Source organism: Bos mutus, chromosome 11, assembly GCF_027580195.1.
Source record: "Bos mutus isolate GX-2022 chromosome 11, NWIPB_WYAK_1.1, whole genome shotgun sequence".
In the NCBI taxonomy this organism is placed as follows: Eukaryota; Metazoa; Chordata; class Mammalia; order Artiodactyla; family Bovidae; genus Bos; species Bos mutus.
In genome coordinates, this window is record NC_091627.1 from 47,932,958 (window position 1) to 47,942,136 (window position 9,179).

Genomic DNA, 9,179 nt, shown 5'->3' on the forward strand with positions numbered 1-9,179 from the left:
TGTCTCCATACATTTATCAACACATGACATATCATATAGATTTTGTGGAGTTTTACAATTAATTTTCTGTCTTCCTCAACTAGATAGCTACTTAAAGATGGTAAGTTGCTTGACAACTTTATACCCAGTGCCCTGTGTGTGGCAAACCATCAGTAAGTATACTATAAATGAGTAATTTAAATTTAATTAAAATATAATAATTTACATTTATAGTCCATTATACATTAGACTGAACTGGGGCTCTGTTATATTTATCTTTATAGTTGCAGTGCCTTCCCAAGGCCAGTGCAATTTTAAGTATATAATAAAACAATTTGAATGGATGAATCTGTAGTTTAAAAAGGTTATCAGTTAAATTGCTGAACTAGACATATTATAGTAAAGAAGGAATTGTTTGTTCCCACTCACCTTTCCTTTTACCCTATTTAGCCCTGTTTCTTCACCCCAGGTCCTATACTTTGCCTGTTTTCACTGGTCTTTGCTTTTCTTCTTCCTACCCCATCCTTTTTTTCCCCTGGTGGCTCAACTGGTAAAGAATCCACCTGCACTTTCAGAAACCTAGGTTTGAAACCTGAGCTGGGAAGATCCCCTGGAGAAGGGAACGGCTACCCACTCCAGTATTCTGGCCAAGAGAATTTCATCAACTGTATAGTCCATAGGTCACAGAGTTGGACACGACTGAGCAGCTTTCACTTTTACCCCATCCCTTGCCCATCAGTTGGAAAACCCGTGCCACCTGGGACTGTTATTGAGGTTGCTCCTTGATGACTCAGGCATACTGGCACTTTAATAGGATCAAAAAACAGAAAGATTTTAAGGTCCAAAAGAAATAATGAATCATTCAAAGGGAATTCAAGAAATCTGATGAACATAATAATAGCTATTTGTGAATTATGGAATGCAGAAAGAGGAGAAAGGGGCAAAGAAAAAAAAAAATTCACACTGCCTGCCCTGAGAAGGTCCAGAATTTCTTTGAAATGAGGTCGTTAAACAAGCCTGTTGATCACTACTTCTACTCCTTGACCATCAAAATAAAGTAAGTCTTCTAAATACCAGAATTTTTTTTGCAAGATGCAGATTTATTCAGAAAGTCATATTTTTACATAAAAGTCTATGATTTGACAGCTTTTAAAATCATGTATTTAGAGTACAAAGAGCTTTCAATGGCAATATCTTTTTAGTGAATTCCATCTTAATATTTTCATTCTATGTGGCATAACAAATTATAATGGGACCACTTTTAATCAACTTGTTTTTTCATCCTGTTAATTTCCATGTCTATTTGGGACATCCATTAAAGTCAATATCCTTAATTTAATGGAAGATTTCCTTTTGAAGTTGTTACATTTTTTTCTGTCTAAATTAACACTGAGGATGTGTAATGGATGTGTTAAATAGATAATGCTATTAATGGGAAAACTGCATAAATTAAATACAAGCCTGATAATTTTCAAGGCATCTGTTTTATTTTCAAGAGTTTAGGCTCTCATGCAGTGAGCTCTGAAGCAAACAGACCTTTATGCCGAACTGTCTATTACACTAGAATTATAATCACTATGGCAAAAATGTTAGTCACTAAAATCTATTTTTATTGTGATATGGATTAAGCAGAAGGAAGCATATATGTTAATATTCAGTCTCGTGGACAGCATCTTCACTGACACACATAACCAGGGGTTTATGTAGACTTTAAGTGGGAATCATTATTTAAGAGCACTGTAAAATGAAGAGACACTTCAGAGAATTAAGTGTCAATTTTTTAAATGTTTAAAACAGATAAAAAGCAAAATGTGTAGTTCTAATTTTATGTATTCTGTTTAGAAACAAAATAACAAGACCAATATATAAAATAAGCAGTAGGAATTTTTAAAAGTTTTTGTTTTATGTTTTGTTTTTGATATCTGAAAGCATTTAGAAATAGATACAACTGTGAGATTCTTGGAGAAGGAAATAGCACCCTATTCCAGTGTTCCTGCCTGGAGAATCCCAGGGACGGGGAGCCCGGTGGGCTGCTGTCTATGGGGTTGCACAGAGTCGGACACGACTGAAGTGACTTAGCAGCCGCAGCAGCAGTGAGATTCTTAAACTGCTGATTACATATACCATGCATTGATTTTACAGAATATATGACCATGTATCAGTCCCAAGGCTCTGAAAACAGCACATTTTCCTTACTGGTAAGGTAAATGCAAGATGCCTACTTCTTACCTATTTCAGTAATAACAAAATTCTTAAGAAATGACCCTCACAAAATGTGTTTTTGAGTTTCTCCTAAAAATTTTGGCTAACGATTCTTGAAACTCATTATTTTGATTCCTCTGGAAGCATTTATGTTCACTCTGGTGAAATAATGTTGTGTTTTTTTTTTTTTTTCCAAAGCCTTCATACTCTTGTTCTCTTTTGCTTTTTCTCTTTCTTTCATATGTGAATACACACACAAAACATTGAAGCTTTTTGGCAACTAAGCAGATTTTCTTGTTGCCCATTCTACATAATTAAAAGTTCAAATAATTTATTACAAAAAGGTTAATGTGCATTTAGATGGGATTAAACCCAAGGATTTTAATGTTCTTTGGTGATGTTAAATGTGGTCTTGGCATTCCGTTGTAGCTTTCAGTTCAGTTCAGTCGCTCAGTCATGCCTGACTCTTTACAACCCCATGAATCACAGCACGCCAGGCCTCCCTGTCCATCACCAACTCCCAGAGTTCATCCAAACCCATGTCCATCTGGTCAGTGATGCCATCCAGGCATCTCATCCTCTGTCGTCCCCTTTTTCTCCTGCCCCCAAATCCCTCCCAGCATCAGAGTCTTTTCCAATGAGTCAACTCTTTGCATGAGTTGGCCCAAGTACTGGAGTTTCAGCTTTAGCATCATTCCTTCCAAAGAACACCCAGGACTGATTTCCTTTAGAATGGACTGGTTGGATCTCCTCGCAGTCCATGGGACTCTCAAGAGCCTTCTCCAACACCACAGTTCCAAAGCATCAATTCTTCAGTGCTCAGCTTTCTTCACAGTCCAACTATCACATCATACATGACTACTGGAAGAACCATAGCCTTGACTAGACAGACCTTTGTTGGCAAAGTAATGTCTCTGCTTTTGAATATGCTATCTAGGTTGGTCATAACTTTCCTTCCAAGGAGTAAGCCTCTTTTAATTTCATGGCTCTAATCACCATCTGCAGTGATTTTGGAGCCCCCAAAAATAAAGTCTGACACTGTTTCCACTGTTTCCCCGTCTATTTCCCATGAAGTGATGGGACTGGATGCTATGATCGTCGTTTTCTGAATGTTGAGCTTTAAGCCAACTTTGTCACTCTCCTCTTTCACTTTCATCGAGAGGCTCTTTAGTTCCTCTTCACTTTCTGCCATAAAGGTGGTGTCATCTGCATATCTGAGGTTCTTGATATTTCACCCAGCAGTCTTGATTCTAGCCCAGCGTTTCTCATGATGTACTCTGCATAGAAGTTAAATAAGCAGGGTGACAATGTACAGCCTTGACGTACTTCTTTTCCTATTTGGAACCAGTCTGTTGTTCCATGTCCAGTTCTAATTGTTGCTTCCTGACCTGCATATAGGTTTCTCAAGAGGGAAATATCTCAAACTACAGAGGAGCATGGAGATACTACAGGTGCAAAAAAGGTCCTGGTGTCTGGATGATAAATGTATTCAACTAACCATCCATATTTTTATGGATGGCATTTTTTTGAGAATCAACAAGAACACTTCCAAGTTGGCACTGGGGAATATTTTACAACTCTGTGGCTCTTTTATATTGTATTAAAAGCAAATTTTAATTACTCAATCAGAAATTTCCAGGTGACATTAATGAACTGAAATTGCAAAGTGTCAAAAGATTTTGGCAAAAAATACTTACTATAGCTGCCAGACATCCTGGAATGTGAAGTCAAGTGGGCCTCAGAAAGCATCACTAAGAACAAAGCTAGTGGGGTGATGGAATTCCAGTTGAGCTATTTCAAATTCTGAAAGATGATGCTGTGAAAGTGCTGCACTCAATATGCCAGCAAATTTGGAAAACTCAGCAGTGGCCATAGGACTGGAAAAGGTCAGTTTTAATTCCAATCCCAAAGAAAGGCAATACCAAAGAATGCTCAAACTATTGCACAATTGCATTCATCTCACACGCTAGTAAAGTAATGCTCAAAATTCCCCAAGCCAGGCTTCAGCAATATGTGAACCGTGAACTTCCTGATGTTCAAGCTGGTTTTAGAAAAGGCAGAGGAACCAGAGATCAAATTGCCAACATCCGCTGGATCATGGAAAAAGCAAGAGAGTTCCAGAAAAATATCTATTTCTCCTTTATTGACTATGCCAAAGCCTTTGACTGTGTGGATCACAATAAACTGTGGAAAATTCTGAAAGAGATGGGAATCCCAGACCACCTGATCTGCCTCTTGAGAAATTTGTATGCAGGTCAGGAAGCAACAGTTAGAACTGGACATGGAACAACAGACTTGTTCCAAATAGGAATAGGAGTTCGTCAAGGCTATATATTGTCACCCTTTTTATTTAACTTATATGCAGAGTACATCATGAGAAACGCTGGACTGGAAGAAACACAAGCTGGAATCAAGATTGCCGGGAGAAATATCAAGAACCTCAGATATGCAGATAACACCACCCTTATGACAGAAAGTGAAGAGGAACTAAAGAGCCTCTTGATGGAAGTGAAAGAGGAGAGTGAAAAAGTTGGCTTAAAGCTCAACATTCAGAAAACGACTATCATAGCATCCGGTCCCATCACTTCATGGGAAATAGATGGGGAAACAGTGTCAGACTTTATTTTTGGGGGCTCCAAAATCACTGCAGATGGTGATTAGAGCCATGAAATTAAAAGAGGCTTACTCCTTGGAAGGAAAGTTATGACCAACCTAGATAGCATATCAAAAGCAGAGACATTACTTTGCCAACAAAGTTTCGTCTAGTCAAGGCTATGGTTTTTCCAGTGGTCATGTATGGATGTGAGAGTTGGACTGTGAAGAAGGCTGAGCACCGAAGAATTGATGCTTTTGAACTGCGGTGTTGGAGAAGACTCTTGAGAGTCCCTTGGACTGCAAGGAGATTCAACCGGTCCATTCTGAAGGAGATCAGCCCTGGGATTTCTTTGGAAGGAATGATGCTAAAGCTGAAACTCCAGTACTTTGGCCAACTCATGCAAAGAGTTGACTCGTTGGAAAAGACTCTGATGCTGGGAGGGATTGGGGGGCAGGAGAGGAAGGGGACGACAGAGGATGAGATGGCTGGATGGCATCACTGACTCGATGGACGTGAGTCTGAGTGAACTCCGGGTGTTGGTGATGGAGGGAGGCCTGGCGTGCTGCGATTCATCAGGTCGCAAAGAGTCAGACATGACTGAGCAACTGATCTGATCTGATCTGGCTATATTACTTTCCTAAAATTAGCTTTTGGAGTTTTAATATAATGACTCATTTTTAATATCCACCAAAGCCCTTTGTTGTTGTTGTTGTTGTTGTTCAGTCACTAAATTGTATCCAACTCTATGTGACCCCATGAACTGCAGAACTCCAGGCTTTCCTGTCCATCACTATCTCCCAGAGTTTACTCAAACTCATGTCCATTATGTCAATGTCATCCAACCATCCTTTGTGGCCCCCTTCTCCTCCTTCCCTCAGTCTTTTCCAGCATCAGGGTCTTTTCCAATGAGTCAGTTCTTTGTATCAGTTGGTGAAAGTACTGGAGCTTCGGCTTCAACATCACTCCTTCCAATGAATAGTCAGGGTTTATATCCTTCGGAATTGACTGGTTAGATCTCCTTGCTGTCCAAGGGATTCTCAAGAGTCTTCAGCAGCACCACAATGCAAAAGCATCAGTTCTTCTTTATGGTACAGCTCAGCTTCTATATGGTCCACCACAATTTGAAAGCATTCAAAATCCCTGGGTATATAACTTCAAAGAGTTGGACACAGCTTAACAACTGAACAACAAAGACAACAACAAAGGGAGCCATAGACAAGTTAACAAAAAACAACTGTCATTAGGCAATCCTTTTTCCCCTAAAATTCCAAACTCAGATAATTTGACAGAGTGTGCATTTGGAAAGGAAAAAAGAGCCACAAGATTTTGACGGCTTTCACTGGGTGTGGGTTCCATTCAATTAGCCATGTGAACTCATTGCATCAGGCTCTGTGAGAGTCAGTGAGGACACAGAGATGATGAGGAATGTTCAAGAACACTAAAATTCTTTTAGTGATGGAAATCACAATCTATCCAAAAGCCAAAGGTTGAGTTTTAAAAGAAAAAGAGGGGAGCAGAAAGGAAGGGAAAGGGAAAGAAAATGGTTGCTATGCATCATTTAAACCCATCCTGGCATATGCATAAGCAGCTCTGGCTGCCTATAAATATTCTCTTCCCTTAAAACTTACACAAATTTAGTACCCACCTACACTGATTTGCATTGTTTCTGCAGAAATTTTTCTACAACTTTTAAGCTAGATTATAAAATCCTGCAAAATGAGAGTGGTATTTTATGTTTTCTCTTCTCCCTCTAAGGCATTGATTAGTCTCCTTCATAATTGGCACTAAATTAATATTTGTTGAATTTTTTATAGAACCAAATATAGCCTGATGCAATCAATAGAAGCTCAGGAAATGTTCTTCTATAATTTAAAAATATAACTGATAATCAGGCAAAAATACTCTGTAGGTTATATTACCGTACAAAAATACTCCTGAAAATAAAATCAGGAGCATACAAATTGATTCAAGGGGCTTAGTAGTAGAACTTTAAAAACTATTCTATTTCTTGCCTGGTTTCAGCCATTCTGTAAGAAGACATAGGCCTGTAGGCATCTACAAATCCATTTCTCCCTATGCTAGACCTCAGCCTTGCTCACCTTTATTCAAACTGAGTGATAGTGCATAGCTTGTAAATTGTTATTAAATACAAGCACTAGAAAGTTCCAGGACCCTCAAGGTTAGCATGACACCAAAGACACAGATAATATACATAAAAAGAGTAAGACAGATAAAGGGATAAATTAGATAATGAAAGATTTCCTTGAAGATTTTGCCTTGGAAAAAATGATTACATGAATTCAACTTTTAGTATGAGATTTCATTGGATTTCCCCACCCTTAAGATGACAATCTTATTCCTTTTGAGGCTTCAGGAAAGAACTAGCTTTCAAAAACTGGGTTAAGTTATTGAGTAGAGAAGAGTTTCCTGGCTTAAATATATGGGGTAGAAGCAGAAGGCAATGGCAACCCACTCCAGTACTCTTTCAAGGCTCTGGCGGGAAAAGTACTGACCCTTCCCTCCGAGGACAGCTTTCCACGCCCACGGGGTCTCCTCATCTCACCACTGTCCGCCGGCCTCTGCCCCTCAGCCGCGTCACTGAGGAGCTGCACAGGGCACTGGCCACCAAGCACCGCCAGGACAGCTTCCAAGGCAGGGACAGTAAAGGGTCCCCGAAGAAGTGCGTGGACGTCGGGCTGTCAAGGACGTGCAGCGTGGAGCGGGGCAAGGAGCGGGAGGAGGCCTGGAGCTTCGACGGGGCCTCTGACGGTAAGCGGACTGTGGCCAAGGAGTCTGAGGAGAATAAGGAGAACCTGATCCTGAATTCTGAACTCAAGGACGACCTGCTCTTGTATCAGGACGAAGAGGCCCTGAACGACTCCATCATCTCTGGGACGCTGCCGAGGAAATGCAAGAAGGAGCTTCTAGCGGTGAAGCTGAGGAACCGGCCCAGCAGGCAGGAGCTGGAGGACCGAAACATCTTCCCCCAGAGGACGGATGAGGAGAGGCAGGAGATCCGGCAGCAGATGGAAATGAAGCTCTCCAAACGATTGAGCCAAAGACCCGTGGTGGAGGAACTGGAGAGAAGAAATACCTTGAAATAAAGGAATGATCAGACAGAGCAAGAGGAAAGAAGAGAAATCAAGCAAAGGTTGACAAGAAAGCTTAATCAGAGACCCACGGTTGATGAACTGAGAGACAGAAAAATTCTGATACGATTCAGTGATTATGTGGAGGTGACGAAAGCACAGGACTATGACAGACGGGCAGACAAACCCTGGATGAGACCGTTGGCAGCAGATAAGGCAGCAATTCGTAAAGAACTGAATGAATACAAAAGTAATGAAATGGAGGTACATGCATCAAGCAAGCATCTGACAAGATTCCAAAGGCCATAGAGATTTTCTTCTGAGAAGGATTGTGCTTAATTTTTGATACCAACACTGAACATTCATCAGGGAGCTTTCCTGAAGTTCAGCTCATGACTACCTGCTGTGTTTGCCAGAAAAGCAGGACCACACACACAGGTGAAATCCTGGCTGCGCTCACCTGTGAGAGAATGACCAGAGGACACCCTTCACTCTCTGGGGCCTGAGGAGTGTCAACTGTTGGGGTCAGAAGAGACCCCAGGAACTCGACCTGAAGAAAACTGTTATTTGCCTTCCCGCCTTGTTTTACAGTTCTGCAGTGTGACCGAGGATGGTGACATGTGTGTGCAGGGTCACCACACTGAGGCTGTGACCAAGGGACGTGTACGCAGTGTCTTCAGTATCATGTGGAAAAGACCTTTTTATTCTCATCACAATTAGAGAACTCTTTAAGTTCCTGTTATACAAAATGATTTACTGTATTATACTTTTTCTTTTTTTATATAATGTCTAACAAAAAATACAGCTGCAACATTTTGATTCCTGTTAATTTTGTTCTTTAATTAAATGACTACTTATTGCAGGAAATTAAAAAAAAAAAAAATCCTGAGAAAATCCCATGGACGGAGGAGCCTGGTAGGCTGCAGTCCATGGGGTAGCTAAGACGACTGAGCGACTTCACTTTCACTTTTCACTTTCATGCATTGGAGAAGGAAATGGCAACCCACTCTAATATTCTTGCCTGGAGAATCCCAGGGACAGAGGATCCTAGTGGGCTGCCGTCTATGGGGTCGCACAGAGTCGGACACGACTAAAGTGACTTAGCAGCAGTAGCAGCAACAGCAGAAGCAAAACAACCAAAGTACAAAAAAAGTGTTAAATATCTCCTTAACTACTGCTCAATATTATCCTCTTATTATTAAATTATAATTCTAATCATTATAAACAAACTGGTGGTTTTAAATTTTTTATTTGCTGAAAATCTCCCAAATTAACTACTTCAGAGTCTCAAGGAAGCATTACACTATAGAAAT

The 9,179-nt window shown here is 40.4% G+C and overlaps 1 pseudogene; it reads left to right on the plus strand.

Moving 5' to 3' along the window:
* Nucleotides 1-977: 977 nt before the first annotated feature.
* On the plus strand, nucleotides 978-8,565 carry LOC102265370 (phosphatase and actin regulator 3 pseudogene; annotated as a pseudogene).
* The last annotated feature ends 614 nt before the right edge of the window (nucleotides 8,566-9,179 follow it).